At 40.1% G+C, this 20522-nt stretch overlaps 1 protein-coding gene across 1 annotated transcript in view; it reads right to left on the bottom strand.

Moving 5' to 3' along the window:
* Window positions 1-20522, bottom strand: part of NCKAP5 (NCK associated protein 5) — a 1061012-nt gene that overhangs the window by 1036163 nt on the left and 4327 nt on the right. Inside the window, exon 2 of the mRNA XM_039229926.1 lies at window positions 14116-14251. The gene's annotated coding sequence lies outside the window, so the exon portion shown is untranslated. The remainder of the gene's footprint in view (window positions 1-14115; window positions 14252-20522) is intronic.

Raw genomic sequence — 20522 nt, 5'->3', positions numbered from 1 at the left:
TTAAGCTAACTAAGGCCTATACTGGACCCAAGGTGAATGGGAAACCAGCAGAGGACAGTACACCATTCCAAGCACTTGTACCATGTTATTGAGACTTTACTGGGAACAGAGGAACCAATATTGATGAGATATAGCTGCAGCAGAGGAGGGGCATTAGTCACACCCCCCTAGGGGTCCCAGAGTCCAGAGAACAGATTGTGAGAGGGAGATTTGCATGATAGAAGTTTCTGGAAGAGGGCTTTCATGATCTGTCCCTGTGAGAGAGTGAAGGCAAGGGAATTAAGTAGAGGGAGAAATGAATTGCAGTTTATTTATAAAAGAGGCCTCGGCTGATCTCCTGGAAAAAGGAGGGATGGTTCTTTACAGATATCCCATATTGGAGTAAGCCCTGAAAGAGACTCAGCCTTAAATCATCAGCAGTTAACATTCCTGGGGTAGGTGGTGGGGAGGAGTGACTTCATTCTGATGTAGGGGATCTGAGCAGAGGCGCTTAGAATCCATCACAGAAAATATGTGAGTAGCTACTTATAAAGCTGAAGAGACCCCAACACCTATGACTTTCTGTAGCTGAGATGGTCCCTCCTCACCCAGCTCTGTCTCTGGCGATCAAACACATTATGTGGTGCCGTCGCCTACATTTGTGCTCATAATGACAACTGGTGCTTGTAAGTGTGAATATCAATCTGAGCCCAAGGCCCGTGCTGCTGGTTCAACAGCAGGAATATCAAAAAACGCCATTGGTACTCAGGCTCCCAGGCCTGGGGAGGTCAGCACAGGCCTGAACAGCAAAACACACAATCATGGGGCTGGTGTAGGTCTCTGTGGGGAGGTTATAATGAGAAGGAATACATACAAAAATTTTTTAGGTATCAGAAAACATTGGCCATAAAAGAGAAGTTTCCCAAATTTGACTCCAGAACTTCTGTTTATCAAAAAACATTTCTTAAGACAGAGAAAAGCCAAGAGCTACAGACTAGGAGGGGATACGCATAACACATGTGTCTGGCAACAAAATCGTATCCAAAATATATAAAGAACTTTTATAAGCAAGGAAAAAACAGGTATCAAATATTTTTTTGAATGGCAGAACACTTGATTGATATTTTACCCAAGAGGCTATCTAAATGATCGATAAGCATCCAGTGTTGCTCAACATTGTTAATCATCAAAAGCAATGCACATGAGAACCAGGATGAGACACCACTATGCAGCTCCCAGAATGGCTAAAATTAGCCAGTCAATACCAAGTGCAGACAAGGGTGTGCCCTCATGCACCGAGCAGAGCGCTCCTATGCTGGAGGGTACGCTGATACAAGAACCTGCAAAAAACATCTGGCAGGGTCTAACAAAGCTGGACTTAGCCCGATCCTTTGGTCTGACAATTCCGCTCCTGGGGATCTACCCAACAGATTGTACATAACAGTGTTAGTCATAATAACCAAACACTAGAACCAAACACCTTTCAGCGGTGGAATGGATAAATAAATGCTAGTATGTCCACGCAGCACACTACTATAGAGCAAAGCAACCAGCTGCTGGTGTGAGCACAAACATGCAGAGATCTCATAGACACTGTGTTGAGCCTAAGGATCCTGAGATGAAGATGTACATGTTGTATGATTGCATTTATATGAAGTTCAAAAATAGTCCCAATTGTCTTATGGTGATAGAGCTCAGAAAACTTTTTAAAAAATCTCTGGAGAAGGGGGTAAGACAGTGACTGACAGGAACACAATCGAGCCTCCTGAGGACCTGGAACTGCTTTATATCTTGATCTGGGTGGTTGTTTTATGGGTGTATACATGTAAAAATTCATCAAGTTTGGACTCTTGAAAGTATGATGTTATACCTCAAAAAAAATGCATTACTTTTAGTAATGAGGAGTTGGAGAAAGAGGAGGAGGAGGAGGAAAATGTAGAAGAGGAAGATCACCAGGTATTAGATCATGAGGCAGAGAAAACAGAAAATATCAAGTTCCTGAATCTAGAACAAACTTGCCATTGATGGCGGCAGGAAGGGCAGGGTGTAATTGACAAGGAAGGGTTCCTGATGAAACCGGAAAGGAGACAGGGCTGCTCACGTAGGGCCTTATGATTATGAAAGTCTGGATTTTAATCTAAGGGCAATTGGCTTATTTTAAAGCAGCAAGGAGTAAGTTCGCACATTATCTGATCTATGGGCTTTTTCTAGAATCGCTTTGGCTGCTGGGAAAAAGGAGTTGTGTGACAGCAGTCCATGCAGGCACAGAGACAGATCACAGGATTACAGGAGTTAAGAGGGCTGGCTGGAAAGGCTGTGAGCAATGGGCTCGCTAGCAGCAATCAGAAGAAGCTATTCCTCTTTCAGACACTCTGCATCCTTCACAGCCTGTCCTACAAGGGAGTCCTCCAGTAGGCCCCCTTGACCTTGGACCACTGGTTGTCTAAGCAGAGGAGAGAGCTGGAGGGGAACTAGAAGAGTGTTTATTCCCTGACTCCTTTCCTCCTGGGTGCATAGCCACAGGTTGACTGAAGAGAACAGTTTCTGTCAGGCAGCCGTTTCTGATAGCTATGCAATCTAGTTTCTGGAAACTGCTCCCTCTCTCACCCCTTCAGAGAGGTCTACATGTTTATAAGGATTCATTTTATTGTATTTTCCTCAACTACCCCATTGGAATGTGCCATTTGTTTCCTGCTGAGTATGAATTTCATACAATATCCAGACCATTGTTGGATACATCAGAATGACCTAGAAGTCAGGCCAAGGATAATGTGTACCCCACATGCCCCTAATAAAGCAGAGAAGGTTTATTCACTTCAAAGTCCTCTTATATGTCTCCTCAATATATCGTACTTATCACAACTGAAGTTAGTTGTCATTTTTATGCCCATCTTCCTTATTAGACTCTAAGCTCCAAGGACGTAGTCCATGGAAATGGTCCATGAAGAGGTCTGTCTTTATTCTCTGCTATATTCCCAAGACTTAGAACAATACCTGGCATATAACTTAATAAGTTGAAGGGTGAAACTGAAGGAGGCAGAATAAGAGGATGGAGAGAAGAGGAAGAATATGGAATTTAAAATTGGAGGAAGAGGATTGGGACCCAGTTCCCCCAGTTACCATTAGCAGTGTCTCATATACATCTATTTCTCAAGGTTTCCATGTCCATATGTATATGTATATAAAATTAGGGTAAGAACTCCTGCCCTATCTAATAGTTGTGAGGATCAAATGAAGCACTACTTATAAGCAGTAAATGAAGCAGCCATCAAATACGAGATGTTCTTATTAAAATAAAAACATCAGTATGATGGCGCAGGGCCTGGTTTTTATGCGGCACACATCAGCTGTTGCAGGCCATGGAAAGATATCATGGTTTTTACAGTTTTCATTTAAGCGTAACAAAGCCCAAGTGGTTGCAAACCTTGGAACCTAGTAATGTTGCATGTAGGTGTTAAGGAATTCAGAAAGCCACGTACAAACATGACAAGATAACATGTGTCTTATTTTCCGTGGTTCCTGGAGCAGTAAAGTGGAGCGAGAGGCCGACGGATACCATCATTTTAGGCAGCTTCCGGAGCACAGCACACAGCACTCCTCGGCTCTATCCCATCCACTACACCACTGCTGGAGGGCTACGTAACATGGGCGGGCCTGGGAAAACCTGAGAAGCAGTGAGTTAACAAACATAGAGGACCACTCTAATAGTCGAGTTGAATCTCTTCTCTTTTTTAAAATTTTTTAATGTTTATTTTTGAGAGAGAGACACACAGAGCACTAGTGGGGGAAGGGCAGAAAGAAAGGGAGACACAGAATCCGAAGCAGGCTCCAGGCTCTGAGCTGTCAGCAGAGAAACCCAGTGCAGGACTCGAACCCATGAACCATGAGCTCATTACCTGAGCTGAAGTAGGACACCCAACCGATTGAACCACCCAGGCGCCCCGAGTTATATCTCTTATGAGGGACACTGAAACTAATAGCCAATCTTGACATTGTATATGACCATTAATATTTAGAAAGGAGCAACTTTTCTCAATTTTATATAAGCTTTTAAATTTGAATTTCATGTCTATGTCAGTCAGGGTCTCCAAAGAAACAGGAACAATTTGAGTATGTGTGTGTGTGTATACATATAAAATGTTTGTGGGTATATATTCACACAACACATACACAAATATATACCAAAAGTTATGGAAGCCAGCAACTCCAAAGTCTTTTGGGTGGGCCAGCAGGTTACAGGCCTGGGAAGAGCCAAGTTACCATTAGGGCTCTGTGGGCATGTCCCAGGTCACTGCACCTTGACTGATACTATCTGCTCTTGCTGGCATGCTCTTTCTTCTTCCACTTGTCAAAATTTTATTTATTCTTCAAGATATTCAAATGTCATTTTTTAAATGAAGTTTTCCCTAATATCACACTGATTCTTCTCATTCCCTTTTCCTAATCAGAATGATTCCTACCTTTGGGAGGAAGGTATTCATACCTCAGGCACTGTTCGTAATCCCTTCTTGAGAGGTCTAAACACTGTCTGACTTACAGTTTGCTGTGTCGATGTCTCCTTGCCCTCCCTTCTCCACAAAATCATAAGCTCTTTGAAAATAGGAACGAGGATTGAATCTTTTTTTTTTATTCCCAGTAGATCACACAATGTCTGGTGTAGAATAAATATACTTACTTAGCATTTATTTTGTGCATTTATTTGTCATACAACAGATACATTCACTTAGGATCAACTTGGAGCCAAGCACTATACTAATTATATGTATAGTATCACCAATTATTACAAAAGCCTGAGAGTTAGATAGTACCCTATTCTACAGATGAAGAAACTGAGACTCAATAGGTTTAAATGATTTGCCCAAGACTATGTAGTAACTTAAGTTTCAGCCTGAATCTGTCTGACTCCACCACAGGCCTCAGGCAATCGGACGCCTTATTCAGGGCAAGCACAGTGATTCTATAAAACAAAGAAGAGTAAACTCACAGGAAGGGCATTTGCTATTTATTACTTTACAGTCTTGGGGAATGAAAACAATCATTCTCCCTCCCTTACCAAAACAAGCACAAACACATGGATACAATTTTGCTCTAAAGATTACACTAAAAGCAGAAAGACTGCTTTTTCTCATATTGTATTATTGAATAGGAAATGTTTTATGGATTAATGAAGTTGAGGGATGAGTAGCTAGTAAATCTAGCCATAAAAGGAGACATTCTAGATCATAAAGCATATTTTATTCATCTTGACAGTTGTGGTTTAATTTTAAGTATTTATCATATTACTTCATAGTAAATATGTCTAATTCATAGAACTAGGTAATATGAGATCCAACTTTGGAGATTTGCTCAAGTTTTTGCCATTAAAGTTACATGTGGATGGATTTCGTGCTAAGAATTATGGGTTTTATGTAGTAATGACGTGAAAATTATCCATATTCCACTCTACTATAAAAGTACTACTTCCACAGCTGCTACCATTACCATTACCAAAACTACACTTGATTTTGTGGGAGTAAATCAACTAACATGTCCTCTATTATATATCATTTGAACTGAATATGAAAAATGCCACAATGGGGAGTCATTATATTAAAAAAAAAAATTCGCCCTTTGAGTTTACTTTTAAAAACCCACGTGTTACAGATTTTGTAACCTGAAGAATTACACATTTTTATGTGAGCAACGTTTTTACTTTTAAAAGAAATAGTTGATTCTTATAGAAAACTTTTTGATATTGTACATCTTCTCTATGTTTCGGGCTGGGGAGAAAGCACTGGGATTTTAAGTGATTTAAATCTTTATAAAGGCCACAGCTATGACTCCCTCACCAGCTGTGAGGGGCCCTGGTCTCTGGACCCAATGGACTGTGCATATTTACAAAAGAAAGTAGAGAACGTAATCTTTGGCTTCCCTGAAAATCCTCACGTGAAAGATTTGGCTGTGATTTAGGGAGACTCAGCGAAGAGCCGTCACAGGGGTTTCTGACCACGCTCATATTTATGAGCAGTTGCTAGTCATCCAAACCCACTGAGATGCTCCACATTACCCGCAAGTCAAATCTCAGATACCAAGGAGGAGAGCTCCAGAGCATGGAAGAACTCTGTTCTGAAAACACAGCAAAAAAAAGTTTTGAGATTGAGCTTCTACCCTTTTGAGGAGTTCTTAGAAGGACAAGACAAGGAATACAAACAAGGGCGCTGGTGCTCTGTTCAAATCATTTTACCTAGGAATTTTTCTGCACTAAATTGCACTGGAATTTCAGTCTTTCCATCAATATGTTACGAGAGCATGGAGAAACTTTTTCTAGTATACCATCACTGATTTGCCCTATGGGCAAATTTCACATCTTGGTCCCAGGGAAAAGAAAAATGGGGAGGTTCTGCCATCAGGAGAAGGCCCTATTGAAGATTCTAGATAAAACTCTGTCCTCTTGTGGAAGCCTAATGTGATAGCACCTGTAGGGAATGGGCAGAGGGTAATATATGCACTAGAACTGAGGTATCCATCCCATCCAATCAAAGAGCGGGCCCATCACATTTTCAGGAGATACCTTCTCCAATTAAAAAAAGAAAATCCATTGTAGCATGTAGCTAGGCCAGAAGAACCCTTTGGGCCAGGCTGCACACGCTCAGTGGGCTTTCCCATTTGGACTTTGGAAGCCATCCTCAAAAGAGGCTTTCATATCATTAGTTAGAGAGATACACTGACAGGATTGGAAAGTATATATGAGCATCACACATCTTTAATTGTCCACTTGCTGAACTACACTAACCAAATTTAGTGAGCAACGAGTTGACACATGACATGCATCCCATCATTATCTTTTGTGTTTAAATATTTGGTTTTAATTTTAAAACTTAAAAAAAGACCATTTTAATATCTTAATTTTTTAACATGCTAGAAACTTTAACAGGTGAGAGTTGAGATGCAACAAAGAGCAAGGATAGGAAAGAAAGGGAGAAAGGAGGCCACCTGTATGTCACTCACATCCTTACCAAAGCATAGAATGTCCTTTTCCGTCTCAATGTCTTGAGCCCTACCTAATCTGCATGTGATCTCACCTGTCTGAGATACAGCTGGTCGCTTCCCCCTCCCCCAGAATTCCAGTAACACATCCACATTCTTTATTTTATTTAGCACATAGCTATTTCATCTTTTGATTAGGTCAAAGAAACTCTGGCTGCCACGTTCATTCTCTTCTTGCCTGAGCAAAGTCCTACTCATGCTTGAAGACTCAGCCTCGGCAACCCCTCTTTTAAGAAGTCTTCTAGACAACTTCTCTTTATCTCCCCCCCATTCATTGTCAGCCTATATGCTCCTTCAGAGTCCTTGGAACCCCTCTGTCTCTGCCAGACAGAGGGATGCTACTTACATGTTGGTCTCACTGGGTTGTGATCTGCCCTGAGTCCATGTTAAGTATCTTCATCTCCCCAGCAGCTAACCCAGTGCGTGGTGCAGAGCCGGAGCTTAATGTTTGTTGAACTTCATGAAATACTTTGAATTATTTCTTCCAATTAAAGTCTTACCTACCCTATCAGTCTCTCTGCTCCACCAGGGTGGGTAAGATGTGTATCTGATCACATGAGTATCTCTAACATTTGGTGCATAATGGGATGTAATAAATATTTGTTGAATGAGTGAATGCATGTGTCCTGACCTTAGCCTCTCACTACAATTTCAAGTTGTAGGAGAAATGAGAACATAAAAATTCCATCTGTGAAAGTATCTTCCTTATTTACAACTTTTTTTTCCTAAATTCACTGTCAAGAGGATACCATAGATTTCCTTTCTTTGGTTTTTGCCAGAAGAGAACATCTGCTGTGGCCTAGAAGGAAAATATACCTGTGGTTAAGGGTGAGACAGAAACTCAAGAGTTTTCCAGATGTTTCCCACCAAGATCTGATCTTTAAGTGTCTAGAGAAAGTCATCAGTGAGACATAGCCCACGTAGAACAAGAATTTTGCCAGTGTCCATTTATTCATTCACATGGTCTCTCAACATTTACTGAGCATCTTCTCTGGGCCATGTGAGGCCATGTGCTAGCTTGCAGGGAAACAAAGATGGGTAACAGACAAACACTTTCCCTCCAAGGCTTCAGAGCCTACTGAGAAATTAACGGCAATTAAATTAACAACCCCAAGTCTGTGTGGTCAGTGCTGTGTTAGCAGTAAACACAGGGTATGAATGAAGCAACGGTCAGAGCTAATTTGTTCCGGAAACTTGTCTTTACTTCCAGAATAGGCAGGGCCACATGTGAGGCTGTGGGCACCAAAGGCTGTGTGAGGCTGGTAATTACTTTAACTGGGATGAGGAAGACACTCAGATGATGCTGGGGCACAGGAGCGAGAAGAATACCAAGAGTCATCTACATGAGGTGCTTTCCCATCCACTGCGTGTAGACCAGGGCCTCCCAAGCCTTCTCATGGATTTGAATCATCTGGAAAGCCTGCTAAAAATGCAGATTCTTTTTAAGTGGGATCAGGGAAAGGATTGAGATTCTATATTTCTAATAAGTTCTCTGGTGATATTGATGCTGCTGGTCCACAGACCACACTTTGAGTAGCAAGAATACAGAAGAAAGAGAGCTGGCTTTCAAAAGCCCAAATTTCGATCGAAACTGCCTGGGTATCAAATCCCATCTCTAACAGTTAACTATATGCATTGCTCTTAGTGAATTACTTTCGCTTCTTGATCCTCAGTTTGCTACAATTATAAAAAGATAATAAAATCCACATCATAAGATTGCTATAAGGATTAAATGAGAGCATTTGAAATAGGTACTCAGTAATTACTAGCTATCACTCAGAGGATCTTCCCCCTTTCCTAAAATGTGTTTGGAGATCATCAGAAAAAATTCCAAATCTTCCATGCTCAGATACAGTTCTACTTACTTCTGATCAGTATTCTCAGTTTCTCTCCACGTGGGCCCACTGTCTGTTTGGGATTTCTTTTTTATTCCCAACACCTCTCAGTTTAATATCAGATGCTATTCATGAAGTAGTTGGCTTGTTTATCTGGGTTATTAATGAAGCTGTTAAGTGAGACTGGAGGGGAAGCCAGAGCCCCTGCTCTCTGCCTCCCCATAAATCACCACCCTGAGCTGGGAGGGCTTCTGCCGCTTGTCAGTTCCTATCATCCCACACATCTCAATGAATTGGAATGAACTTCACGATTAAAGTTTCATGAGATGCCACATCAAACATTCTCTAAACCTCAAGGTCTAACACTTCGACAGCACTTGCTTTTGTCTTCTCATCCTCCAGTGTTATCACGGAAAAAGCACGCAGGTGCATCTTGCAGGATAGGATTTTTTTCCCTTGGACACCCCCACTGCGGATTCCTCATAAAGCTGTTATCTCCTCGGTGTTGAGCAGCTTGCTTTCAGCCTCAGCTCCCCACCTGACAGGTGACCAGCTGGCTGTGCACATAATATATGCCTTTTACGTTGGTAATAAATCTGGTGGCTGTACACCTGCCAGCCTGCCCGTGGCTCCGGTCACCTGCATGTTCGTGCTGCTGGGCCCAGGCAGGCACTTCTCCAGCAACCTCTCATCCGTGCACAGTCAATGACCTCCTCATACAGCCATGTGCTCTCAGACCCATAAGAACAACTTTGCTGTGAATCTGACCTGTGTGGGTTCACATGTTACACAGCAGAGCAACAGACCTGTTTTCTTTTGAAAATAATAATAAAGGGCTCCCTGCCTAGAATCTGCAAGGATTTCTACCAGTCAAATACATCTGCATGTTACCAACATTAAGTGAGTATTCCTTGAGGCTCCCCAAACAATTCAGTATGGAATGAGTTAACAGCCATGACTCCAAATCTTATAACACTAATGGAATCCTCCAGAAAAGATCAGAGAAATCTTAGAATCCACTTCAAGAATGCTTCATATTGGTGTCCTCTTGGCTCATTTTTTTTAAAGAAGCTCATCATATTCCCCAGAAGGGAGAAATTAATATAAAGGCAGGTCCCTAGGTTTGCAAGTTGGTTATAGCCTTCCTGAAAGGAATCTGTGGTGTGCAGAGAAGAAATGAGGTCTGCAGCACTGAGGCAAGAATGCAGTTTCAAAGCTTACAAAGGAAGGGCTGTTGACCAGCAAATCCATTCTTTCCCATTTGGGGATCCAGGAATCTCAAAGCCAAAAATGCCTACTATCTTTTGTCTAAGTTTTCTGTTCTTCCTATCCTTAAATCGTAACAAGACCAAAAATTGCACTTTTTCTAAAATTTCACTATTTCAAACAGAAAGCATTTGGCTATGCCCTTTGCATCCTCCTATGCATTGTCTTTCTCTCAATGTCCCCTACACACACACACACACACACACACACACACACACACACACATCCCTGCTGTTTCATTGTCATATATAACTGCACTGTCCTGTATGGTAGCCAATAGACACATGTAGTTCTTCAGTTGAAATTTAAGTTTAAATTAAATACAATTTAAAATTCAGTTATTTGACCACACTAGCCATATTTTAGTAGCCACATGTGACTAGTTGCTACCACATTTAACAGCACTGATAGAGAACATTCCCGTCATTGCAGAAAGTTGAATTAGCCAATATTGATGAATACGGTACATATCATATGAGAAATAGTCAGGAAATGCATGTTAACTGGCTAAATGAATGAAATGTGTACTATGGTTTTTTCAATATACATTTTCCTTGCTTTTATTCAACTTTTCTAAAAATTACTTATTTAGGAGTAAATGACATTAAATTTTTTCACCGCACACCATATACTTACAAAGCTATCTTATTTGGCATATATTTCAATATAAATCTAACTTAGTTACTTCTTTCTAATCCAGTGAGGAAGTTTGATAGATTTGTCTATGTATATAATTCAAATTTCTATGAGGTAAAAATCAATAAAAAAATGTAAAAACTCAACAAACATGTGGTTACTTTTAACATATGTGACTAGTAAGGGATTAAAATCCATAATACATAAAAATGTTAAAATCAATTTGGTGATGCCTGGGTGGTTCAGTTAGTTAAGTGTCTGACTTCAGGTCAGGTCATGATCTCATGGTTCTGGGTTTGTCAGCTCTGCTGACAGCTCAGAGCCTGGAGCCTGCTTCAGATTCTGTGTTTCCCTCTCTCTCTGCTGCTCCCCTGATTGCACTCTGTCCCTTTCTCTCTGAAAAATAAACATTAAAAAAATTTTTTAATCAATTTGAAAAATGTTCCAATAAAAAATGGACGAAAGAACAGCCAACTCACAAAAGACTACCAACAGTCATTTTACTTATTAAAAATTAACCTTACTATGAATCAAAGAAAGGCAATCAAACAACAATAAGAGATGTTCACCTATCAGTCTGATAAAGATTAAAAAGTACTCTCATAATCAGAACTGGCAGGAATGTGGGGAATAGGCGCATCAGATCTCCATATTCTGAATGGTAAACTGATATGGCCTTTGGGAAGGGCACCCCAGCAGTTTCAACCAAAATTTCAAATACACATATATCTTTATCAGCAATTCCATTTCTACTCCATACTCAGCAGTACTCAGACAAATGCACAGAGATTTATGCAGCTGGAGGTTTAGTAGAGCATTGTTTATAGGAGTGAAAAATAGATACATCTAAAAGTCTGCTGGGGCACCCAGTTGGCTCAGTTGTTTGAGTGCCTGGATCTTGAGTTCTACTCAGGTCATGATCCCTGGATTGTGGGATCAAGCCCCATGTGGGGCTCTGTGCTGAACATGGAGCCTACTTGAGCGTCTTGCTCTTTCCCTCTGTCCCTCTCCCCTGCTCTTGCTCTCTCTCTCTCAAATAAGTAAGTAAATAAGTAACTAAATGTATGCTAACAGATTATATACATGCAATGGAATACAGTGTTATTAGATTTTTAAAGCAGTTTTCTATTACTAAAGTAATATTGATAAGTCAAAAAACAAGATGCAAAATATTATATATATATTATCACTAATATAGATGTATACACACAGAACTATATAAATAGCCCACTTATTGAGGGCTATCTCTGTGTCCATCTCTGTTCTAACTAGTTTATACATTACTATATATCATCTTCACATAAACCTATGACATAGGTACTGTTATTATTTACTTGTACAGATAAGGGCACTGATGGAGAAAACTTTCGCATAAAATCACTTAGCTAATAAATGGCAGAATCAGGATGTGAATCCAGGGACACTAGCCTCAGAGTCTTACCACTTACTACTGCCAAGTACTGTGTTGGGAGGCATTGGGGAAGATACAGATAACCATTTACAGAGACAGAGACATAAAGAGACTGATTCCAAATTTTTACACTTGGTTACACCTAGTAAGTGTAATTAGGGTTAGAGGTGGTTGGATGAGGAGAAATAGAAAAGAGAGTTAACAAAAAAGAAAATTTGTCCTTATTACAACTTTATAATGTTTAAATTTTATAATAACCATGATCACACAATAAAAAATTAAAATCTAGAAACACATATTCTATCTGATTTTCTCTTAAGGGCTTAGACATACTGCTTTTTACTTTAAAAATGGAAAGAGGGCCAATGTGATTCATGGACAGCTTGGAAACTTGACACACATCAGTGATCTGGAGAGAGATCCCAAGTGTCTTGGCAACTACCAAGGCTGAGTAGAGTCCTCTGGTTTAAGAGATGTGCAACCCTCAAGAAAACACACACTGACCAAGAACGACACTCCAGCCGACTGCCTGAATTGCAAGCCCACCTCTGCCAGATGCAGGTTATCTTTGTCCTTGGGTCATAACTTGGACACACTAAGCTTTGGTGTCCTCACCTGAATAAAAGCAGCAATGATTGGTCCTCCCTCGTAGGCTTGTGAGTATAGAATAAGGTCTGAGGGAAGCACTTTGGGTGAAGCCTCATGTACTGCTGGACTCACCCAGCATTGGCCACCATGGTCATTGCTCCCACACTGAACTCTCACCGCCCCCTCCCCGTTGGAGTTTGAAAATGAGACCGCAAGTTGATCAAGTCGTCTGAAGCAGCCCAAAGGCAAGGAGAACTGACGAAGCACACTCAATAAGGGGTGTGACTATACTTGAGAGACTATGGCCAAGTAACTATTGATGAAAAATATTAATAAGGCCTAAAGAAACACCTCTTAAAGGGCTACAGGCATTTAAGTTCTGGAAGTCCAATCTGTGTCCATCAGCTCTCAGAATACATTAACAATTTTGCTCAGAAAGTTGGTATCTACCATCACTCTATTTACTAAGGACGAAAAGTTCCCAATAACCCTATAAATGCTTCTCATTTCCAAAGCTCTTGCCCTCAGTTCATAGCTCTTGCCTGTCACTTACAACCAAAGAACATGTGTTCAGCAAGTGCTCACGGCAAATCCCATTTAAAAAATCATTTTTTTTCTTTTTGAGAGAGGGAACGCATGCATGCATGTGAGTGTGAGTGGAGAAGGGACAGAGAGAGAGGGAGAGACAGAATATTAAGCAGGCTCCACACATAGTGCAAAGCCCAACTCAGAACTCAATCTCATAACCGTAAGATCGTGACTTGAGCCAAAATCAAGAGTCTAATGCATGACCAACTATGCCACCCAGATGGCCCTAAAAAACTTTTTTTTCTTCTAAAAAACCTTTTTAACAAACAAAATAAAAATACTAGAAACTTCTTTCAAAGACAAGGGTCCAGAAGGTGCCCATCCAAGATTTAACTGCCATATGATTGAAATGATAATTTTGAGAACAATTATGTAAACAAACTATACCCTCCACCCCAAAGTCCATCCTGCTCCACATGACTTCTGTATGGGGACACAGATATTTCCACAGACACACATATTCACACATGCACACATACACATACATGTACACACACACACATGCATACATGGAGCTTGTCTCCCACATTTTCAAAGATTGTTTTGAAACATAAGGCACAGCCAGGTTAAGAAAACATGCTTGAGGCTATGTTCTGTGTGTTCATTAAACTATAAAGCATCTTAAACCTACAATTAATTCTAAGTAAATTAAAGACATGACACAGCCATGGCACTATTGCAAGAATATTTGTGCTAATAACTGACATTTTTTACACTAAATCACCCTGCTGAAGGCTTAACAGCCATTCACATATATAACTGCTTTCTAGATTTTTTTTCTCCTACCTCAGTTGTCAAAGCATTAACGAAGCTGGCTTTTGGGAAGAATTCCAATTCAGAGTTATTTTTCCATGAGGTACTTAAGACTCCACACAGCAGCTCGTGATTATGTTGGCAGTGGCTTTGCATAACTGTTGGTTTCCTGTAGTATAAATAAGTGAACAGCTAAGAATGCCAATGTTTTGCTCTGACCAAGAAAAAGCTCACAATAAATGACAAGAAATTGCCCTCATTGGACTACTTAAGTTTTTGGATTTTTCTCTTTTAAGGGGTAAGTTAAACCAAAGCAATAGAGCTAAATGATCATATAATACATGCTACCAGTCTGAGATCATCCTTCAAATTAAAATATATTGTTTAATTCCCCAAGTCTTTTTTAGTTGATGAATTCAGCTGGACAAAGGCCACGCGGGTCGCTGATCAACACCAATGCAGATAGTGTGCATTTTTTGCTAAAGGCAGTGCAGAGAAAGCCAGAGCCTTTGCCCTTCTGAGATTTAGACTGAGAAGAACGAACAAGAAGCCTGGGCCAGGAGAGAGTATAGATCAGAGGGTCCACAAGGGAATTTGCAGAGAAGATAGCTTCGCAAGGAGGGAATGTGCAAATGAAACTCTGAGAACTGCTCCTGAGAAAAAGAGCTGTCCTGGTCCAGAGCAGTACGAGAACTCTGGGGTGAGATATCAAGGACCTTGAAAGAGTGTATGCCTTCTGCTTCTCCACATCCTCCAAAATATCTAGCACTAAATGTTCCCCAACCAATGTCTGTTCTCCACACTCTCCCACACCCACAATCATCCCGCTGTATTGAACAAAAGGCCAGGTAAATGCCTTCCCCAAGTGCCTTGCTGTCGTTAACTATCGTTCCACCTTATCTCTTCCCCTGACCTTCATCCCCCTACCCTCATTTCAGCTGCGGTACCTCTTTCCTCTGGGACAATCTGACTACACACTCATGTGTCTCACATGGCTGCTTTTCTGCTGTTCGGCAGTTTTTACTTGTCTGTCTTCCCCTCTAGAAAAGGAGTTTCGCCAGCAGAAGACCATGACTTCCAAGACTTTTATCCTTAGAGCCCAGCCTAGTGCTGGCACAGAGTGGAATCCTGAGCAATATTTTTTGAAAGAACAAATTAATTCATGAAGTTTGTGTTTTCCACAATTGGAATTGCCCTTATTACGTGTTGCCTGGCAAAGTAATAGTAACACATGCTGCATTAAGCAAATCCTTTTAACTTATTATTTAAATATATTTAAATCACTGAGATAACATAGTGACTAACCAGATAATACCTGTTGATAACATATACTATATATAACATATATGATATAATTATATATAATTAATAATATTACATACAACTGGGGCACCTGGGTGGCTCAATCGGTTGAATGTCCAACTTTGGCCCAGGTCATGATCTCATGGTTCATGGGTTTGAGCCCCGCGTCGGGCTCTGTGCTGACAGCTCAGAGCCTGGAGCCTGTTTCAGATTCTGTGTCTCCCTCTTTCTCTGACCCTCCCCTGCTCATGCTGTCTCTATCTCTCTCTTAAAAATAAATAAAACATTTAAAAAATATTATATACAACCTCATGTTATAATATAAAAAGGCATTATATTATATATAACATTATTTATTTATATGTAGGTATAGGTTCACAAAAACACGTTTTGCAATGAATGATAGCATAAGTCACCTCTACCTGACGTTGCAAGACTGCTTGAACAACCACTGTTCTTTTTACCAAGATAATCATTTTTAATTTTGTTTTATAATGGACATCAGTCATACCCAAAAGTAGAGAGAATACAGTATAATAAACCACATGTACTCATTACTCAACAGTGCTCAACTCAGAACGAGTCCTATTATATCTCTGCCCTCAGCTAACTCTCTGCCCTGTGTCACATTAAAACAAATATCAGACATCATATCATCTATAAATATTTCAGTAAGTATCTCTAAAGGATTCTTTTAAAAATACAGTATCAAATCACACCTAAAAGCTTACTCATTCTTTAATATCAAATATTTAGTCAGCATTCAAATTTCTAATTGAAACATATAGCTTGTTTAGGGAATCAAAATGGAGATAAGATCCATACATTATGCCTGGTTGATACATTTCTAAGCATTCTTTCAATTCATAGTTTCCTCTTTTCATCTTCTCTTTCTGACAATTTATTTGTTGAAGAAACAAGCTCATTTATCTTGTAGAGCTTCCCAGTCTGGATGTTGCCATCTTCGTTCTGTAACGTCTCCTGGTGTCATCCTCTGCCTTCTGCATTTCCTATAAATTAGCAGCTGCATCTAGAGGTGTGTTCAGATTCGAGTTTCATCCATTGGCAAAACTACCTCAAAGGTGGTGGTGTATTCTTTGGTCAGGAGGCACACCATGTGTGGTTTCCTCTTTTCTTGTGATGGTAGCACCCACTCAGTCTCAATGCCAAGACCCACTCCTTGATTAGAAGTTCTGTCATGGTGTTATTCCAGTGTTATCATCCCTTCTTCACTTATTAGCTGGATACTTCTATAAATATAAATTTCCCATTATCTACTCTTTGGTTACTCAGTGGCACAGTTTGTATAGGAAAGACAAAATTAATATTTGATTCTTTCTCTTTAGTGTTCATAATAATGAGTTCATTCCCTAGCATCCCTTAATAGTGAGCAGTTAGGGCTTTTTCCCCCCCTGATGTCTTTTTGACTTCATGAATTTATTTGCATTTGATAAATATCCATCCGTTCAAGTTAATTTCTTTATTTGATCCTCAAATTGTTTCATCTTTGACCAATGGAGCCTGGATAAAGTTGGCTCTTGAGTCCTTTTGCTATGATCCTAGTAACCCAAGACAGTTACGTTAAGACAAATTAGAACAGTCACAGAATAAAGAGAACTTCCATGCAGATGAGCACCTCTTTTTTCTCCCAGAAAATTTTCTCTCATAAAATGCCATGCTACTCACTGAAGTGCTCCTGATTCAGAGAGCTCCCTGAGAAATGCTACAGGAAAAGACTGGAACCCAACTGCTAGAGCCAGGTCCTTTTACCTTGCAGATTGTTGTCAAGCACTCAGGAAATATGAGAGTGTTTTCTTAACTATGCACTTTACATTATTGTTTTCTTGAGACTACAAAGCTGCATTTGTCTTGATCATTAGTTTGCAAGAGTATATAATTGTTGTAGTCAATTTCACAATGATTCTTGCTGAAGTAAAAATAAATATAACGTAGATAATGCCCAAATTCCAACTGGCAAATGGGATTAGTCAAGATGATCCTATGGGCCTGACTTTTCTTTACTTCTGTCCATCTAGCAGTGGGTAATAATCCCATCCTGGGGGAATAGCCCAGACCTCAAGGGCTCAATGATGAGAGAGTCACGAAAGGAGAAGGAAGGCACCAGGCCACCACTGTTGACTGTGCAATATCCATTCCCAAAAAATGTTTACAAATCATGGAGAGAAATTTGCCTTGGATAACTTAGGATAGATTATAATTTACCATAACACAGTGGGTATATCAATTCTTCTTCCAACTAGTGTAGGACTCATGTTGTCTAACCAGTAAAGCAAAAAGCACAAACACAGGCATATCTTGGAGATATAATGTGTTCAGTTCCAGACTACCAAAACAAAGCAAGTATCACAATAAAGCAAGTCAAAGGGGGGCACCTGGGTGGCTCAGTTACTTACATGTCAGACTCTTGGTGTCAGCTCAGGTCAATGTCTCGCAGTCATGAGACTGAGCCCTGCATAGGGCTCTGCTCTGTGCATGGAGCCTGCTTAAGATTCTCTCTCTCCCTCTCTCTCTCTCTGTACCTCTCCTGCTTACTTGCACTCTCTCCCCACTCCCCAAAAAAGCCAGTCAAATGAATGTTTTCCCAGTGCATATAAAAGTTATGTTTCTACTACACTATAGTTTAGTAAGTGTGTAATAGCATTGTCTCTAAAAAAGCATATACTTAACTCAAAAATACTTTATTGCTGAAAAACACTAACCATCATCTGATATTTCAATGAGTCATTACCTTTGTGTTCATGGAGGGTCTTTCCTCAGTGTTGACACCTGCTGACTGATCAGGGTGATGTTTGTTGAAGGCTGGGTGGCTGTGGTAATTTCTTAAAATAAGACAACAATGAGGTTTGTCACATCAATGACTCTTCCTCTCACGAATAATTTCACTCTGATGTTGTCTGATGTCATTTTACCCATAGTAGAACTTCTTTCAAAATTGGAAGAAGTCTTGTAAAACCCTGCTGCTGATCAACTAATTTTATAGAGTATTTAAAAATTCTACATATATATCATTTGTTGTCATTTCAAAAATCTTCACAGCATAGGAGATGATTACATCTCAAAAAAATACTTTCTTTGCTCAGCCATAAGAAGCAACTCCTCACCTGCTCACGTTTGATCAAGAAACTGCAGGAATTCGTCACACCTCCAGGCTCCACTTCTGTTTCTATTCTCTTGTTATTTCCACTCACGTCTGCAGTGACTTTCTCCACTGAAGTCCTGAACCCCTCAAAGTCATTCATGAGAGTTAAGAGACAACCTCTTCTGAACTGCTCTGAATGTTGAATTCTGAACCCCTCTCATGAATCATGAATATTCTTAATGGCATCTAGGACAGTGAATATTTTCCCGAAGGCTTTCAATATACTTTGCCCAGATCCATCAGAGGGACAGCTATCTATGGCAGCTATAACTTTATGAAATCCATTTCTTCAATAAGACTTGAAAGTAGAAATATCTCCTTGATCCATATGCCACAGAATGGATGTTGTGTTAGCAAGCCTGAAAACTATTAATCTTGTTGTACATTTCCATCAGAGCTCTTGGGTAACCAGGCACATTGTCATGAGCATTAACACTTGAAAAGATTTTTTTTTCCTGAGTAATAGGTCTCAATAGTGAGCTTAAAATATTTAGTAAACCATATTGTAAACAAATGTGCTGTCATCCAGGGTTTATTGTTCTATTTATAGAACATAAGCAGAGTAGATTTAACATAATTCTTAAAGGCCCTAGGATTTTCATCATGGAGCATTGGCTTCAACTTACACCAATTGCATTAGGCCCTAACATGAGAAGCAGTCTGTCTCTTGAAGCTTTAAAGGCAGCCATTGACTTCTCTTCTCCAGCTATGAAGTTCTAGAAGGCATCTTCTTCCAATGGAAGGCTGTTTCATCTACACTGAAAATCTGTCATTTATTGTACCCACCTTCATTAATAATCTTAGTTAGATCTACTGCTTAACTTGCTGCATTCACTCCATCAGTAGTTGCTGCTTCAACTTGAACTTTTATGCTATAGAGATGGCTTCTATCCCTAAACCTCATGAACCAATCTCTGCTAGCTTCAAACTTTTCTGCTGCATCTTCCTCAACTCTCTCACCTTCAAAGAATTGAAGAGAGTGAGGACCCTGAAGAGAGTGAGGACCTTGCTCTGGATTAGGCTTTGGTTATGGGAACAGTGTGGCTGGTTTGATCTATCCAGACCACTAAAACTTTCTCCATATCAACATTCAACATATCATTCATATGTTCAATAGAGTAGCACTTTTAATTTCCTTCAAGAAGTTTTCCTTTTCGTTTAAAACTTGGCTAACTATTTGGCACAAGAGGCATAGCCTTTGATCTATCCTAGCTTTCAACATGCCTTCCTCGTTAAGCTTCATCATTTCTAACATTTCATCTAAAGTGAGAGACGATTGACTCTTTCACTGGAATACTTAGAGGCCATTAAAGAGCTATGAACTGGGCTAATTTCAATATTGTTATGTCTCAGGAGATAGGGATGTCCAAGGAGAGGGAGAGAGGCAAGGGTCTGGATGGTCAGAATACAGAGGGCATTCATCTATTAAATTTGTCATCTTACATAGGTGTGGTTCATAGCACCCCAAAACACTTACAATAGTACCATCAAAGATCCCTGATCACAGATCATCATGACAAAGAATAATGAAATAGTTTGAAATATTTTGAGAACTACGAAAATGTGATACTGAGACACAAAGTGAGCACATGCTGTTGGGAAAAAAGGCATCAATAGATTTGCTTGATGCTAGGTTGTCCTAAACCTTTAACTTGTAAAAAAACACAATATCTGCAAAGCTCAATAAGGTGGAACACAATAAAATAAACTTCTCCCAGATGTGATCATTCTATTTCCTCTCAGTCACTAAGCATCTTCATGGTCTCATTTCCAATCTCGCTTCCTTCACCATTTTTTCTTCCACCTGCAAGTATTTTCTTTCTTTCTCTCCTTCTCTCTCCCCCCTTCTCTCTCTCTCCCCCTTCTCTCTTTCTCTCTCTCCCTCTCTCCCTCCCCCTTCTCTCCCTCTCCCCCTCCCCCCTTCTCCCTCCCTCTCCCCCTCCCCCCTTCTCCCTCCCTCTCCCCCTCCCCCCTTCTC

This window comes from Hyaena hyaena, unplaced genomic scaffold (assembly GCF_003009895.1).
Source record: "Hyaena hyaena isolate Hyena2069 unplaced genomic scaffold, ASM300989v1 scaffold_41, whole genome shotgun sequence".
In the NCBI taxonomy this organism is placed as follows: domain Eukaryota; kingdom Metazoa; phylum Chordata; class Mammalia; order Carnivora; family Hyaenidae; genus Hyaena; species Hyaena hyaena.
The sequence above is the reverse complement of the archived record's forward strand: the minus strand, read 5'-3'. Positions and strand labels throughout refer to the sequence as shown.